The sequence below is a fragment of the Cavia porcellus genome, unplaced genomic scaffold, assembly GCF_034190915.1.
Source record: "Cavia porcellus strain 051 isolate PalLab524CR breed Dunkin Hartley unplaced genomic scaffold, mCavPor4.1 scaffold_18, whole genome shotgun sequence".
Taxonomy (NCBI): Eukaryota; Metazoa; Chordata; class Mammalia; order Rodentia; family Caviidae; genus Cavia; species Cavia porcellus.
The window spans coordinates 24,128,806-24,151,784 of NW_026947501.1; the positions used below are offsets into that span (position 1 = coordinate 24,128,806).

General features: G+C 50.3%; 1 long non-coding RNA gene across 1 annotated transcript; it reads left to right on the forward strand.

Moving 5' to 3' along the window:
* Window positions 1–20,000: 20,000 nt before the first annotated feature.
* LOC134471294 (uncharacterized) lies at window positions 20,001–21,382 on the forward strand. The gene is made up of 2 exons (XR_010040603.1): window positions 20,001–20,179; window positions 20,638–21,382. It is a non-coding gene; the product is annotated as an uncharacterized LOC134471294 (long non-coding RNA).
* Window positions 21,383–22,979: the final 1,597 nt, after the last annotated feature.

A 22,979-nucleotide genomic window follows, 5' to 3' on the forward strand; every position in this document is an offset into this window, starting at 1 on the left:
CCTCCGGGGAGGCGCCCTGGATTTCCCAGGTAATTTAGGGGCGCTCGCTCTATGATCCCAGCGCAGGAGCTGTGATCCTCAGGCCGTCTGCAGGCTCAGACCCCCGACTGGAGCATGGACACGGACTTGGCAGGAGATTCCCGGGGTTTCCGGCCTCTGCTTGTCCACAGCTGGCGTCCTCCACCCGTCCTCCAGCGTTTCCAGCACTTGGAAGGCTAAGGCAGGAGGATCACCGTAAGTTCGAGGCCCACAAGGGCTACGTAGTGAACTCAAGGCCAGCTTGAACTATGCAGCAAGACCTTGTTTTATTTTATTTTATTTGTCTTTTTTTAAGACAGGGTTTCACTATGCAATTCAGGCTGGTCTTGAGCTCACTTTGTAGCCCAGGCTGGTTTCGAACTCCCAACGATCCTCCTGCCTCAGCCTCCCGAGTGCTGGGATTACAGGCGTGAGCCACGATGCCCAGCGCATAAGACCTTGTTTTAAAACAAAACACCAAAATAATAATAATAATACAGGAAACCTACACATAGCTGAAACAATGAATTTACTACATGTAACATACTCAGAGACTCTGTATTTTCTGTTAGACTCCACCTCTCTTTTTAAGTTCTAATAATGACACACTAAATTAATCTTCTAGTTGCTTCCCACCCACTATCTGTAAAACTGCCCTGGCCGGTGGGGAGAGCACAGTTCCCACAGGGGAGCAGGGTGCCTCCCGAGCATTCTAAGGCATTGTCAGTGTTGTAAATTTCCAATCTAGCATGTACTCTATAAGAACTGAATAGAATGAATTATTGGAAAATAAAATAGCAAAGGTATTTTTAAAACACAAGCCCTACCCAGTGTACTAGCTAAATCTTGGACTCGATCCAAATGCCCATCAACTGATGAATAAATAAAACTTGGTGTTTTTTTTTGTACCAGGGATCAAACTCATGACCTTGTGCTTGCCAGACAAGCACTGTGCCACTGAACTGTATCCCTGGCCCAAGACTTGTGTTTTTTAGACAGTGGAATATGACTAGGCCATAAAGAAGGACAAATTTGAGACATCTCTAGCCAAATGGTACTTTGAGTCACACTCTTAAATGAAATAAATTGGGCGCACATGTTTAAACATCACATTGTTTCTCTGTTGTCAGAAAATGTGAAAAAGGATCAAAATGTATAATAGATTTTGAGAAATGTGGAGAAAATATTCCAATGGGAAGGGGAATAAGGGAGGGAGGGGTAAAAGAAAGGAGAAAGGAGAAACAAGAAATAAGGGAAAAGATTATAGATATACAAGATAGATAACTATACCAGTAATCTCTGTTAGTTCACCAAAAAGAATAGTTTGCACTTGCATTATTTGATTGATCATTTTTTCATGCCTTTATTTTATAATTTACTTTGATAAAAATATGCAATATATTAACCAGTGTTAATCTCCTATTATTTTGTTTCGAAATTATGTATATCATTTTTATTCTTTTTTCATCTTTTAAAATTAAAAAAAAGTAAAAAATGGAAACAAAACTTTTGTAAATAAGGAAGGGAAAGGGGTTGAAGGGAGGAGAGGGGAACGGAAAAAAAGAAGACCCAAGATAAAGCAAGTGCAGGTACAAACTCCCTGTGATGAATGTTATCATTACGCACATCTAAAGTGCACTGATAAAATTCAAAACAGACACACACACAGAATGCAGGCCCTGGCTGTTGTGATGGCCGATGCCAGTAATTCCAGCACTCTGGGAAGTTGAGGCAAGGAAGATAGAGTCCAGCCAGGGCGATCCAGCTAATTAGCAAGACTCCATCTAAAATAAAAAGTTAAAAAGGCCTGGGACAGAAAACAGGGAACTAGGTCTTTTCAAAAAGGACAAGAACCAAGAAATAGAAGAAGGCTTGGGTGTAGAGGCTGGAGGACCGCTTTGAGAGTTACCTTGGCTTACCAAGTGGGCTCAAGGCCAGCCTGAACTGCCTAGCTTGACCCTGTCTCAAAAGACAAGATGAATTAATTAAATAAATAATAAATAAAAAGCACTGGGTTTGTAGCTCAGTGTGAAGGCCCTAGCTTTGATTCTCAGTACAAAAAAATAAAAAAGGCCAGCCCGTTGGGTTATAATCAGATTCACCAGGCAGGGTAGGGTGGTTACAGGCTGCAGGGCCAGGAGCATGCTGGGAAGTAGGTGGTCGCTGATGGCAGCTAGGGATGAGAGCATCCTCCCCGGCCCTCCTGATGCCCTGATGCTGTTCCCAGTTCTCGGCCCTGAGCAGTGGAAATCCAGGCAGTCTGAAGGCTTTGCCGAGAAGTCTCTCCCTTTGAGCGGTCTTTGCCTGGTCAACAGTACTGCACTGCCCAAGTTCAAATCCCGACTCAGCCACTTATGCCGAGGCCATGTATAAATGATGTAAGTGTCCTAAACCGCCTTCTAGGAGCCTCCTGGGAGATTAACACAAAGGACCCTGCATGCAGTTTAGCTGGGATCTGACTGTGCTCTGTTCTCCACTCTCAGGGTTCTGACTGGTGGCGACTGGGCTCTCCCCGAGTGCAGCTGTGCTGGTTCCAAGCCAACGTTTAGGCTAAAACTACCCAGCTTTACCCAGCTTTCCACGCCGCGGGCTGGCTCCTGCTGGCAGAGAGGTTTGCTGAGGATAGGAGGTGCCTCAGCGGCTCTCACCCGCCCTGCCCTGGGGTCCCCACACCTGCCCAGGACCTCCCACTCTCCACATGAACCCCAGCTCCCTCCTCCCTCCTCAGGGGCTCTCTGGGGTCACGTCTGTGGCCTCTCCCCAGCCTGAGGCGATCTGTCCTGCCGAGGTGCTGTAGATGTTAGGCAGTAGGCTCTCCAGGGAAAGGAACATACACACCTACATTTATTATCTATTTTATTGACATTAATGATGGTGAACAATTTACAATATGAAAGAGACAATAACAAAATTGCATGTGGCCAGAGAATGCTTGCATTTCTTTTTACCAACCTACAATGAGTGTCACTGTCACAGGTCTGTTGATGTTTTTGTTTGTTCCAACTAGTAGTGGCTTCATGTTTACTAATAACTGGTTTAACCACTGCCTCACAGAATTCCTGAAAATGTAACAAGGAGTTCTCAAGGGCTGGTATGATCTAAGCACGTCTAGATCTGACTTTCAACCCTGGCTCTGCCTTGAGAAGGGTACTCAAAATTTCTCCAACCACCTGGCAGCCCCTTCCTCTTCAGGTCTTGTCATATAAGCAGAATCCTACTCTTTTCCTTCTTGAGTCTGCTCCTCTCCGGGCTGTCATTCACTCAGGAACACCAGGAGAACCCTCCGGGGCCCACCTCCTACACCAAGCCGCTGCCACCTGCACTCCCCCCTGGAGTCTCTTCCTGCTGTCCGTGGACCACACCCGTCACCCCTCACCCGGTCATCTCCTCCCTGTGCCCCCTGGTTTGGCATTCCCGGCTCCAGTCACCTTCGCGGGCATCTAACACTCATGTGTCCTGCCCTGCTCTGCCCTGGGCAAAGCCAGCTTCCTGTGCCCCACGTCACTGTCCCTCATCCCTCACTTTTTCCAGATCCATTTCTGGCATATCTGGCAATTGGCTCTGCTTCTGCGAGAGAACCGCGGTGTTCCTGTGACACCTGCTCTTGAAACCCCAGGCCCCCCCCAGCTCTCCCTAACTCTGGGCTCTCCTCTCCGTTCAGAGCCCTGCTGCACATGGTCTCAGCACGGATGCTCTGGGAGCCACCACCGTGAGCACCCTCACCCCAGCAAAGGCACTCAAACATGCAGTCCTTCGGTGCTAATGTATGCTCACTTCTGACCTGGGCCAGATTCTGTACTAGGTGCCGGGATGCCGACCTGAGCCAGGCTCAGGAAAGTTCTCAGTCTGCTGGGGAAACTGAACAGGGTATGAACTGAGGGTGTGGTTAGCAGCAGAGCATGTCGGTAGCCTTTGTGTGGTCCTGGGTTTAATGTCTTACTTGGATTTCTGGGGATGCTGGTCTGAAACTGATGGATAGACTAAAGTTAGTCGTCTGCAGGGACTGCAGGAGGATGTTCCAGACAGAGAGGCAGGCTAAAGGCCCCAAGGCCTAAAGGCGCAGGGCTTGTTAGGCACCCCCTGGGATGGCATTTGGAGAGCCCGAGAGGTGGGGAGACGCGTGTACAGGAGCGCCAGACCAGGCCCGGAGGGATTTTGGCTGGCACATGGAGAAACTCAACAAGAAACCGACAGTGGTGTTGGTAGGGAGTAATGGAAGGCTTCTCAGGGTTACAGCTTTTCGGAAAGGGGCTTGGGGAATGCACCCAAGAAGCATGGTGAGACTCAAGATGCTGCGTGAAGGGCGAGGAGCCACTGTGCAGGTTAGCAGGCCCAGAGGGGAGCCACAGAGCTGGGGAAGCCGTGGATGAGGCAGGGCCAGCTCTCTACAGGGTCACTCTGTTCTGGGATGTACCTGGTTTGAGGTCTCCATGATACAGCCAGGTGGAAACGTCCTCTTGCCAGCTGAATACTGAAATCTAGACTTCATGGGAAAATTCTGATGAAAAGGTGCCTTTTGGGTATTGTCCCAAGTCAGCATTTGGGAGTCCTCTTCCTCACGGGGTGTAAGGCGAGTGGGGAACACAGCGTTCACAGGCATGGTCCTTAGCCAAAGCAGCAGCAAGAGAGGAAGGAGGAAGCTGCCAGACTGGGGTCCCCAGAGATAGCAGGGTGGGGGAGGAAAGCCTCCCCGGGCCTTTAGGAACTGGGGTTCGCTGGGGCCCTGGTAACACCAGGCAGGATGGAGGAAGAGAAATTGGCAAGGACACTGGGCGGGAAGGGCAGGAGAAGGCTGGGGAGCCACCATGACCACCAGGGCTTGGTGAGGACCTGGCAGGGTGGACGAGACCATCGGGGGAGGGATCCCAGGCCAGCAGTGGGAGGATTTGCCTCAGGTGGCAGAAAAGGCCCTGGAGCCTGGGCAGTGACATCCGAGACTCAGGACACAGCACAATTGGAGTTCCATGTGCAAGCTGCACTGAGCTTGGGCCTGCAAGAGCTAGAGGGGGCGGAGGGCAGCGGGTAGGGCTGGGCACCGACTCCCCAGAAGGTCCCTGCTGGCAGAGAGATCTGGGCCACTGCTAGCGGCTACACCAGGGCACTCTGGTGGTGACCTGGGGTCTCAGTGAGGTGGGACCGGCTTGTCTGCGAGCAGAGAGGTGGAGGAGCTGTGGAGCAGAGTGCAGGGGGCAAAGCTTCACGGTGTTGGCGGTCTGGAGTTTGGTTGCCAGCAGAGGCCTGAGTGTGGAGTGGCTTAGTTCCACCTTGGGGACATAGACAGCAGCAGCAACCTGAAGGCGGATCAGGGCCAGTGAAGGATGGCAGAGTAAGGATGGAAAGTTTGGAGAAGAGGGAGGTCAAGGCTGGAGAGGACCTAGGCTGTCAGGAAGAGCAAATGAGGAAGGTTCTAGAATTCTTTTAGAGTGAAATGAGCTAGTTCTGGGTAAAGGCTCTGTTGGATGACCAAGGAGCCCCAGAGTGCACAGTGCCATGGGGCCAGGTTGCACCCCAAAGGTCAGTTGTGGACTGATGGCACATTTATCCCATCAGTGGGCTGCCCCGTGTGCTGTGCTTGGTGGATTCCCACCAGCGCCAGCACCAAAAACCAACATCCCTGGGATGGTTCCAAGTCATGATCTGAATCTTAGCCAGAAGCACAAAGGCTAAAAAGCTTTGCCCTTCAAGGGCAGAAGTTCCCTGAGGAGGAGGCGCTGAGGGGATTGAGGGCAGTTGAGGGAGGATTGGACTATCCAGGTTTTCCAGAGGGGCGCTGCCTGGACCCAACCTAAGGAAGGAACGGTCCCCCAGACGAAGGGGGGCTGTGAGTACGGTTCACAGAGAGGCCGCATTCGTCCTGCCAAAAGCCACGCTGCAAGCTGGCTTTCCTTCTGTGTCGCCTGACTCCTGCTCAGCACACAGCCAGCCACACGGCCCTCCTCACCTCACCGCAGGGCCTTTGCTCGCAGCATTCCTCCCCCTGCAGAGCTCCTGCCTCTCACAAGCTCTGGGGAATTGGTCAGTTTGGAAAGCACCCAGAATTACTTGAGGAAAAGCCTATTTGTAGCAGGTCCAAGTGAATTTGCCAAGACTTTGCCACAGGCTTCATTGTCGCGGAGACTCAGGCCTTGCTCAGCTTTCTCTCCTGGTGACCCCTGGTTTTGTCTGAAGATATGGGCCGTCCCGAGCTGTAAAGGGGCAAAGAGTGGATGGGAAGCAGGTGTGCGCTGAATTGCCCTCCGTGTGCATGACACTTAAAAGGTTCTAGAAGATTCTGTGCTGACTGGAAGGTCTGGAGGTGGCTGCTTATTCCATACCCCCCACACCTTCGGCCCAGTGGTCAAACAATTTGCTCTTGATCTCGGATTTGCTTTTGCTGAGCCAGAGTCCATGTCTACGCAGCCTTGGGGCCACAGGCGTAGTTGGAGGCCGCACACCTCAGGGCGCCTTACACCTGTCCTTGCCCAACAGTCAGGGGAAATTGCTAAAGAGACCAAAAGAAGAACCTGAATACAGACTGCCCCCCTGTCCCCTTCCCAGCTGTTGCCTCAGGCAGAGTCAAAACGGGTCAGATAAGATCTGTCCCAGTGATGCGGCTCTGCCCCACCCAGCCCTGTCCCTCACCAGCTGTGTGGCCCTCAGGGCTGGGATCCGCCAGCTGGTGGCTTTTATCTCCTCTGTGGTCTGAAAGGCAACAAGGAATTAAAGCCCCTGGTGCTCTGAGGGCTTCTGGGGACTCTGTGTGAGGTTGTGCTCGGCTCCCTGTCCTCTGATCTTGATCAGGCCGTGATGAGGATGCACAGCCTTCATCCTGAGCCCACAAGTCTTAGAACCAGCCCATGTGACTGCATTCCAGGAGCAACTCTGGGGTCCCACAGGCTGCATGGAGCCCTAGGGCAGGCCTTGGGCCCTGGGGAGACCAGTTCTCCCCTGTGGAGGGGAGACTAGAACGTGAACTCTGAGCATAAACCAATCCTTTCTGGAACCTGATTGGGACCTTTATCTAGAGATGACTTTAAATAATTATTTCTTAAATGCTCCCCAGAATGACCTGAGCAAATGAATGAATCAATGGTAATATTGTCCTTAAATCAGAAATCTTCAAATTTGTTGCTACAGATTCTGAAAATCCTTTGCCAGCCTCCCTTTCTTTGACTCAGAGACCCCACCGCTCAGGAACAGGCACGGCAAACCCCACCTTCTTCACATACGAAGTGCCCCAGTCAATAAAGTGACCCAACCTGGATGTGATGGCACACACCTGTAATTCCAGCCCTCAGGATGCTGAGGCAGGAGGACCTCAGTGAGTTCAAGACCAACCTGGGCTACAAAGTGAGACCCTATCTCAAAAACACCAAAAAATAAAAATAAAAACAGGTGACCTAATATAGCTGCCCATGGGGCACAGGTCTCCCATCTCCAAACTCCTCTGTCCTTGTGACCCATTCAACACACCCACAGTCTCAACCCAACCTCTGTGCAAAGATCTGAGGAGACAAAGGGCTGGGGCACTCCCCCACAACACACACACACACACTGAAAAAAACACAAACTGGGCAAAATTGGAGGAATTCAATTTTTTGTGAATTGTTTAATTCCAGAAATTCCCTGTGCCTCAGAAGAAAATTACAACCCCAAGCCAGCATCTATAAGTAAACAAGATAATGACCCTGGCAGCAAGCTCTCTGTGGCTGGGAAATCACCTCGGGGGGGGAACTCTGGCCCCCAGGAGTTCCGCAATCCCTGCAGAGGTGCTGTTCCTGCTCCTCTGCCGTATGGTAAGTTGTGTAAGAACCAAGGGCTGAAAGGCAAGAACCTTGATGTCCTAACCCGAGGCTGTCCCCAAACAGCTGTGTGACCTTGAGTGAGGTACTGGCATCACCGAGCTCTCGTGCTTCCACCTGGGAAATAAAGGGTGGCCTTTCTAATTCCCCGACTTGGATTTCTGCCATACCCTCATTGTGGCTGCTTGGTACCACTGGGAAAAGCTTCATCACAAATGGAAAAAATGGCCCAAGGCAGTTTTTGAGGCTGTCCCCCCAAATAGGACTTAAGCTGCTGTGGGTAAATAAGGCACCACTTCTCCACCAACCGATCAGGAAAGCTGGATGGGATGCATCCAGTATAAATTAGGAGGAGGAGCAGCCTTAGGGTGGGGGACTTAGAGGGAAGGATGTGACAGAATCTCTGAGGCAGGGCTTGTTGGTGGCACCCTGAGGGGTACCACTGGAGGCTGCACTGGCCCACCTCATAGCTTGAGCCCTGAAAGTGGGGCTCGGCCTCGGGTGGCTCACAGAGCATGCGTGTGCAGCCCCCCAGAAACAGGATCCAATCCCAAGCACCCGCCCCTCCCAGGGACACGGGGGTACTTCCTTCCCACGAACACCCCTGCAGGGTGGGTGCTGGCAGGGTCCCGAGCCTACCGCCAGGAAGGGACCCCAGCACTGCTGTGGAATTACACAGGCACTTCCTGCCTGTGTAATTCTCTATTCCTCCAGGACTCTGGGGTTTCCTCAGAGAAGGTTTTCCTAGACTGGTTCTGAGGATGCTACACACTCATCCTAGGACAGCTGTCCCTCTGCAGGGACAGACTCAGGGCGCTGGAGAGCTCAGTTTGAGAGCTGGACCAGCCACAGCCCTTGCTCACCCAACAAACCACTGCGGGAAAGACTCGGGGCCTGTCTTGACCTCCGGTTCCTCCACCATAAAATGAACACAACAGGCCCAACCCAACACACACTGTGCGGATTAAATGAGATAAAGCTTGGGGAACACGTAGGCCAAGCCCACAGCCAGCTCATATTTGCCGTGATGATTACACAGAGCTGCACGAAACTCACGTGGATTAGACCAACCAGGCCACAGGAAAAATTTGTCAGCAACAATCGTGTTCTAGTAGTCCCAGAATAGTCTGGGGACAGCAAAACAAATGCCTGGTCCTCCCAGGAAGTGTCGGCCTCTGCTTGCTTTAGAGGTTTATGCAGCCCCCCCTCATTGCACAACTAAGGAAACTGGAACTCCTGGACAATGCATGGTACGTGCAGGAGGTCACACGGCACGTTTGAGACGGTTTGAGACAAGAGCTTCCAGCTTCTCGTTTCTCATTCACGTGGACAGATTGTTTTCGCAGATATGTGTCCATCTCAGAGGGCTGCATTGCCCCTCCCCCTCCCGCTCATTCCAAGAAGGCCTCGGATCTGCGCTCGCTCCCTCCCTCCGGCCCCCTGCTATGGGGGAATGTTTGCATCTCAGGACCTTGGGCGCTTGCAGAGCCGGTCTCTCCTTCGCCTCTCTTTTGCTGGGAGCTGGGTCCTGAAGGTGGCCCATGAGGGAGGAAATGAGAGGGCGGAGGGAGGAGGAGCCGGGGAGCGGAGAAGCAGAGGTCCTGTGAGACGGGGAGGCTGGGCCATTAGGGTGGCTTAATGACTAAAGGGAATCTCTGCCCATCAGGCAAGATGCGAGCTCAGCTGGGTCAGCACAGAGTTGATTTCAGGGGCATTTCTGGCTGCCTGGGTGGGTGGACTGAGGTCACTCTTTGCACATAAGGTGCATCTTAGTCTCCCTCACAACGGCATACCCCGTATTCCACATGCTTGTCCAGTGTTTTTCTTTGGGGTACTGGGTATTGAACCCAGGGCCTTTGTATTGAGCTATATCCCAGTCCCCCACCACCACTTTGGAGACAAGTCTCAGTAAGCCCTGAATTACCCGGGATTACTCAGGTAATTACCCTAAATTACCTTTAAGCTTATAGTCCTCCTGCCTCAGCCTCCCAGAGAGCTAGTGTTACAGGTTTGTACCACCACACCCAGCCTGCACAGTGCTTACAAAATGCCTCCACAGGCTTCTCTGTCAGTCCCTACAACGGGCCTGATTTTCCACCTGTTTCACAAGTGAAAAAGCAGAGCTCTAAGCTAGATGCTGTGGTGCACACCTGTGATCCCAGCTTCATGGGAGGCTGAGGCAGGATCAGTGGTTCAAGGCCAACCTAGGCCACAGGGCAAGTGTCACCTTAAAAAGAGAGACAGAGGGTAGAGAGAGAAAGAAAGAAGGGGGAGGAAGAAGAGGAAGAAAAGGAGAAAGAAAAGAAAACTAGAATTCAGAAAGTGGCACGGACATGTTGGGTCTGCCCTGCGGCCCCTCCTGGGGGACTCAGCACAATGCAGTCCCAGCTCCTAGAGCTCTAACCCTGGTTGTGTGTCACCTTGAATGGAAACTCAGCTGCCACCAAACATGGAAACATTCCTAAGCTCACTAGCAATAACAATGCCCAACAGCCTGACAGGATGATGTCTGCCTACAGACCCTGACGTGGGGAGGTTGAGGCAGGAGGAACATTTGAGCCCCATGAGCTTGAGACCTGCCTGGGCAACACAGCAAGACATAGCAAGAACTAGTCCTGCAATCTCAAAAGGAGAAAAGGAGGAAAGAGGGATTATGAAAGAAAGAAAGAAAGCAAAGAAGGAAGAAAGAAAGATGCCCAATAAAACCCCATTTTTGTTATTGTTGCTGACATGCCTAATTCAGCAAAATTCCCTTTGACCTAGTCGTATTATTGGGAAAAGACATTCATAGAAAAGCTCTTGAAATCCAGATAAAGTCTGGGATTTCAGTAGTATCCCACTGACATCCATGTGTTGCTTTTGACTTACATCCCTGGTAGGTAGGGTATCAGCATCAGACGAAGTTGGTGAAGGGCAGGTGGAAACTCTACGCTATCTTTGCAACTTTTCTGTAAATCTAAAATTATTTCAGAGTAAAAGTTTCATCTTTAAAAAAAATGTTCACACTCCTTTACCCAGAATTTCACTTCTAAGACTTTATCTCATAACTTATCAGAGATGCAGATGGACACTTAACACACAAGGACGTTGCACCACTTGTGATCATCAGCAAACAAGGAAATTGTCTGCGTGTCCAGGAGCCGCAGGTGGACTGAGTGAGTCATGGAGCCCACAGGGGTAGAGTGGCCAGGAAGGACCACGTTCTAAAGTGCTTATTGATGTGGGAAATGTTTACTACAGAAGGTTAGGGAAATAATTAGGACACAGGCCTGGATATAGTTTCAGTTCAATGACTTTTTAAGATGATGCCCATAAGACAAGAATATATGAAATATACACCAATATACTAAAGGTATTTTTTTGTTTTGTTTTGTCTTTTTGAGACTGAGTCTCGCTATGCAGTTCAGGCTGGCCTTGAGCTCACTTTGTAGGCCAGGCTGGTCTCAAACTCACAAGGATCCTCCTGCCTCGGCCACCCAAGTGCTGGGATTACAGGCGTGAGCCACCACGCCCGGTTAAAGGTAATTATTAATAGAACATATCATTTGAGTGAATCAGATTTTCATCTGAATGCATATATATATATATATTTATTACATATATAATTTTCTACAATAAATCTATGTAATCTATATAATCAGGAAAGGAGGTATCAAAAATCCCCTAGTCAGGGAAGTTCCTCAAAAAATTAAACATAAAATTACCATATGACCCAGCAATTTCACCACTAGGTATACACCCAAGAGAATAGAAAACTTATGCCTGAAAACAAGCCAAAAAAAAAAAACCTCTGAAATAGCAATAAAAGAAGTATACATGAATGTTCAGAAAGATATTATTCAAAACATCCCCAAAGTGGAAAAAATCTGACAGGATAATCAAAATGTGGTATGTTCCTGCAGTGGAATATTATCACACCATATGAACAAGGGAAACACTGATAGATGTTACAAGGGTGACCCTTGGATGTGTTATATAAATAAAGAGCCAAAACAAAACCATTACAAATGCCACATGTATTAGGACATTTTTGTACACTGAGCTGGCTCCCCAGTTGTTTTTGTTTATTTGTTGGTTGGTTGGTTGGTTGGTTTGGAACTAGGGATTAAACTCATGACCTCATGCCTACCAGGCAGGTACTTGTGCCACTGAGCTTCATTCCTGGCCCTCAGTTTTGTTCTGTTTTTTTTGATTTTGTTTCGTTTTTGAGACAAGGTTTGCTACACTGCCCAAGTTGGGCTCACATTTGTGACCGTCCTGCCTCATCTACCTAAAATGCTAAGATTAGACAGGCGCTACCATACAAAGTCCTGTGATACTTTTTCTATGAAATGTCCAGAATAGGCAAAGCTATCAAACTCAGGACCATGCACTTACAAGGCAGGTGCTTATGCCACTGAGCTAAATCCCCAGCCCCTTGTAGATTATACTTAAAAAGGAAAAAGAAGGAAGAAGAAAGAGAAGGAGGGAGGGAAAGAAAAAAATTCCAACACTCAAAAGCCACATTGCATTTCATTTTTTTTATAACATTTTAAAGTTTTATTAGTACTTACATGCCTATAGTATCTACTGATTACATTCATCATGGGGAGTTGGCTGGCACATAACACATCTCATAATTTACTTTTTGTTTTGGTGCTGGGGGTTGAACTCAGGACCTCGTGCTTGCCACACAGGCGCTTATGCCGCTGAGCTAAATCCCCAGCCCTCCTCCTAATTTACTTTTCAAATTTTTTTCTTGTAATTTTCATAAAATATTGTTCTCTCTACTTTGAAATGATATGTAGGGCGACAGACTCCAGCTGCTCCCAAATTCAGGGCTACATTGGCAGAGCCGGTGACACTCTGCTCGTGTGACGGGAAGAGCCCTGAGATGACTGTGAGAGCAAAGCTCTCCCCATCAGCTTTCCTGTTCCTCTCTCTCTGGTATCCACCTGCCCACCCACCTCTGAGCATGGTTAATGTTTCATTGTGTGCTAGTGAAAAACAGGTTGCCAGTAATTCTGTAAACACCCGCCCTGGCTTCGAACCCCCTTATCCCATCTCCCTTGCCACTTTCTGAAGCAGCTCTGGAGTCCTCTTTCCTGAGGGTCTCCAGTTGCATTGTCATGGCTGCCTCTGATTCAAAATGCTTACCTCTCGTGGTCATTTTGACTTTGAAGAAGAGCTAGAAGTCATATAGTACCAGGCCCAATGAACAAAGTGGGTGAAAACACATAGTAATTTTTAAAATGTTTCTTGACCTTTTATTGGCTGTCATATATATAATTTTTATTAGTGCATATTGGAAATACATATGATTACGTTCATTGTGGGTGGCTGCTACGTGTGCATAATACATCTTAATTCTTCTTCAGCCCCTTCTTTTAGTCTCCTCTCTTCCCCTCCATCTCTTGGTGTCCTTCCCTTTTGCAGAAGATCTACGTCTCTGTTTCCTATTTATTACCTATTTTGCTCTTTAAGGCCCCCCGTAATGTTTTCACAAGCCTGCCTTTCTGCTGGATGGCACTCAGCGGCAGTACCCACTAGATTTTTGATTACGGCTCCTAAAGATCCTCAGGGGAATTAATGGCACTGTGTCTTTTAGTGTCGTAATGTTTACAAAGTCTAGATAATCACTGTGTATTTTGATCTTATCTCGTGCCTATCCACCCACTCATCCACGTACTCACTCACCCACCATCCACTGACCCACCCACCCCCTGCCACTGCAGAATATTGGCACGGAGAGGGCTGGTGAAGCTGGCATTTGGGCCCATTCTTTCTGCGGCCCTTTGGAGGCCTCAGAAATCCCCTGAGCTCCCAGTTTCAATGATCCTCAGTGGAGCTCTTCCTTTACTGGCTGCCGAAGTTTCCTCATGGCCTCCCTGAGTTTTGCAGGGTTTGCCAAGAGTAAAGGGCTGCATTTGAACAGGTAAAATTAGTACTAAGTAAAGGAGAAGAGCACGGGCGCACCTGGCTGGGCTCAGGGAAGGCCAGGGAGCAGGCAGGGGCCCTACGTGGGCTGGGCCCTCGAGCAAAGATGCCACCTTCCCGCTCAGGGCCAGGCTGGGCTGGGCTGGGGTGGGCTGGGCACACAGGGTGTTGGAACTGTAGTTGGTGGAGGAATCTGAGGAATTGGGGGGTGGGGAAGGGGTGGTAATTACATTGCTCCTCACTGGAGAGCTGGCCTGGCAGGGCTAAATGAACCCGGTGGAGCTTCCTGTGTGGTGCTCAGCCAGCGGCTCTGCCTGCTCTGCAGCTGTGTCTCCCTCTGTCCTGATGTGGCACCTTGCTTCCCTGAGGGGGACTCAGTTCCGTGTGGCACCAGTGGGTGGTCTGGGGCCAGAACCCAGAGGTCACACGGAGGACTGGTGCCACCTCTGCCTGGCCCAACCCCTTCCTGCCTGGCCTTCCTGAGGTCTTGGAGTTCAACCTTACGAGTTTTCAACCTTATCTTTGAGCAAATGCTTTTGGGGGGCTTAAATTAGCTAAGCCCAAACTAACACAGCCCGCGCAACACGAAGCCATGGTCATAATATCCCACACTGACTGTCTACCATTGCCAAGGAAAACGTGAGGCACATCACACACATGAATCTAATTCTCTCTCTACAGATGCAGAACAAGGGCTCAGGGATCAATCCCACGGCTGGAGCTCCACAATTAGAAGACACAGAAAGGGACTCAGGTCCAGCTTGATCTGGCTGCTAAGCCTAGACCCTCTCTACTCCCTCCTTCTTTCCTCCTGCCTCATGGCACCCATTATACACCTTCCCTTCTTTCTTTTCTTCTTTCTCATTTCTCTTTTGTTTGTGACCGTAAGGACAGAGAATGATTTAGCCATACTCCTCGGATCACCTCATCACCGCAGGGCCATGCAAAGCCCCTCTTGTTTATTACACAAGTTCTTCCTGTCCCACCTAATCACATTCCTATGGCCCCGTGGTGGTGGCTCAGTTGTGACAGGGACTGACCTGTAGCTGGCAGACACCCCAGAAATTTGGCAGAGCCAAGCCTTCAGATGTGTTTCCTCATGAATCAGAATCTAGTTTGAAACCAGGCACGGTAGCACACACCTGTAATCCTAGCACGCAGGAGTGCGAGGCAGGAGGATCACCAGGAGTTCAAGACCAGCCTGGGCTACAGAGCAAGACCCTGTCTAAAAACCACAAAAACAAAAACAATCCATCTGACCTGGGAAACTTTTCAAGGCGACTCTCCAATAGCTCCATCACTTGGCTGGTCCATTGGCCCAGATATGTGTTTACCTGGACAAATCAGAGTCAGGGAATTGGTAAGAAAGAGGAAAATTCCTGTCCCTGCCGTCCAGAAGGTTAAAAATTTGCTTTTCACCAATATTTGTGGAGCACTGACTTCACGTGCCAGTTCCAGAGACAGAAAGATAACAACAGTCGCTGCCTTTGAGAGCTAAGAAATTGTGAGGGGAGGACCGGGTAGCAATCACCACCTGGGTTAGACTAGGAGCGCGGGAGACCCCGTCGGGCCTGGACGTGGCAGGGACAGTCATGCCAACCACAGAAGTCGCTGACGGGCCGCGCATCTGTCTCAGTGCAGTGGTTTCCGCCCCTCGGCCTCAGTGTTGTGTAATAATGATGGGCAGATTTTTCATCACATTTGAAGGGGAAGTTTGGGGCCGTGAGACTTAGAAATGTAAACTGTGTAGCGTACAGAAAACTAATTTTTTTCATTTTAAAAAAATGTTATCAGTACAGTTTAAAGACATATGACAACGCTCACCATAGGGAGTTTGTATCTGTACCTGATACACCTGGTTTTTTCTTTCTTCCCCATCCCCCTGCCCCCCTTTAACCCCTCTTCCATTCCCTATTTGCAAAAGCGGTTTCCATTTTTTCCTTCTGTTCTCTTTTTTCTTTCCTTCCCCTCCCCCTCTCCCTCTCGCCCCTCCCCCTCTCCCTCTCGCCCCTCCCCCTCTCCCTCTCGCCCCTCCCCCTCTCCCTCTCGCCCCTTCCCCTCCCCCTCTCGCCCCTCCCCCTTTCGCCCCTCCCCCTCTCCCTTTTGCCCCTCCCCCTTGAACATTTTCTTCCCATTTCGCACTATTTGTTTCACCCTTATATTTACACTTTCAGTCTCTCACACCAGAGATACTGTGCAGCGTTTAACCTTAGGAGTGTGGTCTCAGTGCCTCCGTTTACCTAGAAATGTCTCAAGCTTGTTCTTCCTTATGGCAGCGCGGTGCTCCATCTGCATGATGGGCCAGCATGCAGGAAATTTTAAACCTCGTGGGGGTTGGGCTATCAGAGGACACCTCAGGGTAGAAGGGAGCACAGGCCTTTCAGAAAGCTGAGTGAGACACAGACCTTTCCTCCTCAGATGCCTGACCTGAAGAAAGCAAACAGGGTGTCTAGGATGAACCCCAATCAAAAGAGTCGCACAGAGGTGGATTCATGGCTGGCAGCCTTCTGCACAAGGCTGGGCTCTGTGTCATGGGAAGTTGAGTCAGAGGGCGAGGGTCCTCCTGTTGGCCTGCTGCCCAGCAGGTGAGAAGGCAGTCTTGCTCGTTGACCCTCCTGGAATGGCACCGCTCACTAGAGTCTGCCACGGGGGCCAGGGCCTCCCTGATCAGCAAGTCTATGTTGGAACACTTAGGAAGCTTGTGGAACTCAGGTCTTTCTGTATGTCACCAGCCCAGCTGGTGGAAGACCATCAGGAGGAAGCCCACTGTGGAAGTGGGTGAGTTTCCCACAAGAGGCGCCCTGGGTTCTGACAGCTGTCACCAACCCTCCTCCCTCTGCACCTCGGGATCACCTGGCCCTGAAGCCTGGGGGTCAGGCAACACCCTGCTGGGTTTGCCTTGACCTCATCTCCTGGGACAGTGTGGGGCTCTCTGAGTCAGCAGAGTGGGGAGGTTGTTAAGTCACTCAGCGGGAAGCTGTAGTCCTGCTCCAAGCTGGAGCTGAAGAGGGGTGCCACTGGCCGGTGCCATCGCCTGTCACAGCCACCCTTGCCTATCACAGACCACAGCCCAGAGCCCTCGGACCCCGGGGCACTGGGCTTGCAAAGCAGAGGAATTAGAATCATGGAACCCTAGATGACCATGGGGCGGGAAAGATGTACCAGTGACGGGGACCAGCCTGCACTGACAGGGACAGCGGGAAGGGGGATTTGAAAAGCGCTCTGAGTGACAAGTGAGAAGAGGAAGAGGCATTCTAGGGCATCACAGACACCACCTCCAAGCAGCCAGCCTCCTGCCCAGTTTCTCTGCTGTAGGCTCAGGCTCAGAAGACAGGCTGTCCCCCAAAGGCCGCGTCCCTTTAGGCATCTCTGGTCTCCCTCCTCCTACTGCCAGCCCCGGGGTCAAACAGCCAAGCCCCGGGATGAACAGAAAACAGGGGTGCGCTCTCCCCAATCCCTTTCCTCAATCTCCTTCCCGCTCCTCAAGGCCTCTCTGGCTGGTCTTATCCTTGTCCTGAATGAACTTTTCTTTTTCATGTTAAAAAAAAAAATTCACCACCCACACTCACAGCTTGATGGAGACACTCCCCAAAGTGCTGTCGGTCCCTTTTCCTCCCGAGGGCCTGACCCAGGCCCTGCACACAGTGGGGCTCGGTACAGAGATCTCACATGCTAAATGGCTTCAGCTAAGCACGGGAGGGCATGGGCTGCCCCGTAAGGCCCGGCACTCCCTGTCATGAGTAATTCTTTCAGCAGAGGCTGTAGATCCTGTACGGTGGGGAATGTCAAACTGTGATCCAACATACACATTCGTAAATATCACACTGAAAACAAAAATTTCACAAACTGATGTATACTTTTCATCTCCATGTAGCATGACCTGATGTTTTTATTTCATCTTTCATAAGTTCTAGTGTTGACCAGTAGAAACTGGTTTCAGAGTTACAAATGGGCCAAGAATCACAGTTTGAAAAATACTCCTGTGGAAGCCAGCTTGTTACATCCCTGACCCTCAGTTCCATGACGCTGTGTAACATCATTTCCTCTTCAGTGTAGCTGACGTGCAGAAGTACAGTGACCACCCCTAAATAACTCACCCCCATCAGAAGGGTGGTTCTCTTGAAGTTGAACAGGGACTCCTGGAAAGGGCTGGGGACCCCACTTGGGTAGACACCTGCTGACGGGGTGCCGGCTTCAGGGAAGAGGGAGCCCAGGCACAGCTGCTCTGAGACCAGCGCTGCCCACTTGCTCATCCAACAAATATCCGTCAATCGCCTACTGTGTGCAATGTCCATTCCCTGGAAATGCAGCCGTGAACAAGAAATTAAAAATTCCACCATGCTGGTGAGGGTGTCAAGAAACTGGAAATTTTGTGGATTTCTGCTGGGTACATAAATGATTTGGCTACTGTGGCAACTAGTATGGGAATTCCTGAAAAAGTTAAACCTAGAGTTACCATCATCCAGCAGTTATAGACCCCAAAGAACTGAAACCAGGGGCTTGAACAAGTATCAGTACACCCGTAATCAGCAGCTTTCATTTTGTATTCATAAGAATAAAAAAGGAACTTAGAAACCACTCAATATCCCTGGATGGATAAACAGATGAACAAAATGTGGTTTAAGGGTAGCATGGATCATTATTCAGCCTTATATTCATGCCATAGTTCTGATCCTTGCTAGAACGCGGATGAACCCTGAAAACATTTTGATAAGTGAAATAAAGCAGAATAGAGGAGGAGGAAGAGGAGGAGGGGAAGGGGAAGGGGAAAGACGGGAAAACAAAGACGCTGTGAGTCCACTTATATGAGGTATCGGCTTTGCACAGTGGCCGTGTGGGAGCCAAGGAGATTTACCGAGGCACAGCGATTGCTGAGTGAGGTATCTAGAGGGGTTAAACGCATACAGAAAGCAGTCCTGACTGCATGAGTTGGGGAGGGGTGGGGAGCTAAGTGTTTAAGGGGCACAGAGTTTCAGATTGGCAAGATGAAATAAAATGGTGGAGATGGTTACACAACATTGCGAGTGTACGTAATGCCACTGGGTGAATATGAGCAGGCATGCAAAAGTTTGAGGTCCCTGAGCCACACAGTGAGGTCAAGCCTACTCTAACAGCAGGGCTGTAGATCCTGTACGGTGATCTACAGGCTGGAGCCTGTCTCAAAAAAAATTTTTTTAAAAAGGTGAACACGGCAAATTTTATTTTTTAAGCATTAATTTTATTGGTACATTTTAGATATACATAGTGACAACACTCATCAGGAATTTGTACATGTACAAGATATATCTTGATTCTTTTTTCCCTTTTATTCTCTTTTCTTGTCCTTTTTCCTGCCCCGCTGCCCCCCACTGCAGCTCCCGTTCTCATTTGGACATTTTCTCCCCATTTCCCAATATCTACTATCCATTTGGGTCCTTATTTATACTTTCGGTTTCTTACATCAGAGATACAATGAGCTATTTAAACGTGTGTGTCTGCCTTATTTCACTTAAGAGCATAGTCTCAAGAATGCGATAAGTTTTATACTGTGTATATTTCACCAGAATTAGGGGGGAAAGGGACAAACTAAACAGCCCCGTGGAGAGGAGCTCGTTGGTGGATGTGTGAGCACTCCCACCTCAGAGCAGGGCCGCGAGCTCCCAGAGTTCCTGCAGAGTGATCTGGGGTGCGCAGGAAAGGCAACAGGGCCACACACTTTCCCTCATTCTGGCACTCACAGCACTGTTTTTAATTTCGACTGTGTTCAGATGAAATCCTGTTTGAAAGTAAAGCCACGGCTGCTTAAAGCCCGTCTTTCTTAAACTACAGGCTTCCTTCCAAAAATGGCCCTGTGGAGATGCTGCTGAGCTGGGGGGCAGGCGGGTCCCTGGCAGGAAGGGTCTGCAGGCCAGGACCCTCACAGCCCTCCTGGGGCGAGGGGGGCTGGGTGTCAGATACCCAGCTTCACCTCCTGGAGGCAAGGTTCTCACCTGAGTCATCTCTGGTCTTCCCCGGGGTGGGGTACAGAAAAGGCACCTGATTTTAGCATTAAAATCCTTGGCTCCAAGTCCTGGATCTGCCTTTTATAAGACATTCAAGGTGCCAGCCTGTTTCCTTAACTGTAAAGTGGATGACCCTGACCCCACCCATCCTCAGAACAGGATGTGTCACCACATCACAGAGGACGCCCAGCTTGGTGCCAGACGCAGACCAGAGACAGGCACGAGGCACGTCAGGGAGCTTCAGTGCTGAGGCCGGAGGCTCGGGCATGAGGGCTATGGGCCTCAGGTGTGCCCAGGAGCCCGGGTGGGGCCGTGCCCTTGGACCTGCCCAGCCAGCCCAGCCAGTCCTAGTGCAGCCACCCTCAGAGCAAACAGCCCGGGAGCGCGCCCTGCCAGACGCTGAACATGCTTCTGAGCCACGTCACGGTTTCGCGAGCTGACTTCCGCCGCCCCCAGGAGCCTCCCCAGATACGCTCTGCTCAGGTGACATCACCACGCCCTCCACTGCCCTCTCCCTCTCCACATATGACAGTCCTGTGCCTTCCACACTAGAGCACAACTTCCTGAGACCTGGGTCCCTACCTACTTATCTCTAGTCCCCTGGCACCGAGATGGCTCAGTCGCTGGGGTGAATTGATGATGACGATGGCGCCAGCGATGAAACCCAGCAGCTGCCCAGGGCACAGCCTTTAGAACAGGTGTGGCACCACACTAAGTGCCTTGATTAATTCTTGTGAACTGCACAAAACCCCTAGCAGGTGTGTCCTATTTCCATGAGCCTCTCCTATCGTTGTTTGGTTTAGTCTGTAATTGTCATTTTTAATGGAGAAACAGGCTCAGAAAGCATAAATACCTTGCCCAAGATCACCAAAGAGAGAAGCAGGACTTGAATCCTGGTGCTCAGATTTGCTCTTTTTTTTTTTTTTTTGTTTTTCTTCTAGATTTGCTCTTTTAACCTCTACTCCATACTGCTTGTTCAAGCTGTTCAAGCAGTTATGCGGAAATGGGCTTGTACAGTCTTTGGGCCACCTTCTCACACGGGCTCTAATGTCCACTCTGAGGCACGCCCAGCAGGAAGGCCATCTCAGGAATATGCAGACCTCCCCTGGACGGAATTCATCACCAAACAGGCTCATCCTCAGACGGAGCCGAGCTGCTCCCCACCACACAGCCTGCTGGACGCACAGAATTGTGTCCTCCCTGTCACTCAGCTCATCTCACGTCCTTCTCGGAACTCTGCTCTCTGCGGGCCGATGGCCCCCTGCCTCACCAGCTGCTGTCCCCAAACCTTCTCCAGTGTCCTCGAGCCTGCACTGCCCCACACTGGCCATCGTGTCGCCTGAGGACTGGGGGTAGGGAAGGGCAGCCGCCCCTCTCTTTTCCCAGGTCCTGGCTCCCGCTGTGGCTGGGCTGGCAGGGACTCTCACCCCTGGTCCTTTTGGAACCTGTGGAAAACCAGCTCCCCTCATCCCCGTCTACTTGGATGACTGGTGTTAGTGCCCCCAGTTACAAGATGCTACATTTTCCCTTGTAAAATTTTCTCTTTTCCTTTTCTACCCTGACAAACTGTTTTGAATCCTGACTCAGAGCTATTTACTATCCTTCCCAGGGCTGGGTCATCTATAGCCCAGAGAAGTCTCCTTCAGGGTATTTATTTTAAAGACAAATAAAATACATTGCTTTGCAGGACAGATTTACGTTCCCTCACCCGTGCTTGTCCAGGTTAGTCCCGAAGTGCTGAGTGAGGGGCTGCAGTCCCCCTGGACGGCCTGGGAATGTGCATGCAGGCTTTGCTCTGTGAAGAGGGCGCAGGGGATCCACTAGCACCTCTACTGTTGGGAGCTTCATGTCACACAGTGATCTGGTTCCATGTCTCTGTTCCCAGTGTGAAGAGCACTGCTGAGAAGCGTAGAGTTGGAAATAGAGACATGGGGTTCTTTACCTCTCTCTGTGACATGAACACTCCCGCCTTCCCTTCGTAGAGAAGCGTTACGTTTTGTTCTCTTGCTCCAGACAGACGAGGAAGGAACCAAACACCCAACCTTGGTGCTCACAGGGACTCCTCCACAGCCGCTGCTCGTTCAGGGTTTCTGTCCTTCTGGGCATCCTGACACACCATGGTGTATCCCCGCCAACACATCCTACAGATGGGAACCGTCAGGAGGCCCTCGGAAATCTAAGCTCATCTGTCCACTGTGGCTACTGCCTTGCTCCCTTTTCTTTCTGTTAAAATTGTTTATAATCTAATTTCCACTAGTTTAAGCTGGGGCGATTTTCCTCCACTCCTCACACTACACCGGCTGGGCTGCTCTTGACACTGCCACTTCTATAAAGGCCTGCCCTGTCTGGCCCTGGGACCACTTGAAAACCCCCTAAAATGCTTTTAGAGATCTTGATACTATTTTAGTTGTTACTGGTATTTATGATAGCACTCCTCCCAGGAGAAACAGTTTCACCCTCTTTATTTGAATAACATTTGTGAATATCAGCGATAGGATGCGGAATGTATTATGCATGCATAATACCTGGTGATCGGCTGCTAACACAGAAACTTGCTGGTGATGCGGCAGGTCTCCAGTGCACTGGCTTCATGCTTTCTCAGGTGAGGTGGAATAAATCGTTCTTCTCTCAGAAGTACCTGGCTTCTATTTGAGGGCCCCTCCCGTCACCTAGTGTGACTCACAGAAGCACAGCCGGGGACTGAGTGGTCGGGGAAGTGAGACAGATACGCTACCAAGACAAAAGGACTTGGCTCTACCTTGGCGGGTGGGCTACCTTGCTTGGGTAAAGCAGTGAAGGGGTGGACACTTTGTCTTCCAGCCCATCCCCACTGTCCAAACTGCCCCGCCCAAATACAGAGTGGCCCTGCCCTGGCCTCTGTCCTGTGGGTCACTTCACCTCAGAGTTCTCTCCCCACCAGCCATCATCAGCAAACCAAGAAACCCAACAGCATTGGAGGCGCTTTGGCCTGAGGCAGCCACGCTGGTGACCAGGGCTCACCCACAAACCCCAGGTCACAATGTGCCTCACCTGCACAGTCCCAGGGAGGACGTCTGCCTGAAGAGAGCCACTCAACAGCATCTCCATTATCCAGATCACTGAGGTGCCCATGAGTTGCTTTTTCTGGAAAGTGTAACTTTAACTGCCAAAACAGTATTTTAACCACTTCGAAGGGAAAACTTACTAAACCGTGGTCACAGTTCCATAATGTCTTTTGAAAAATCTTTTCCCCCTGAAGTCGTCTCCCTTACAAGCATCTCCTATGCAACTGGACTGTATTGTA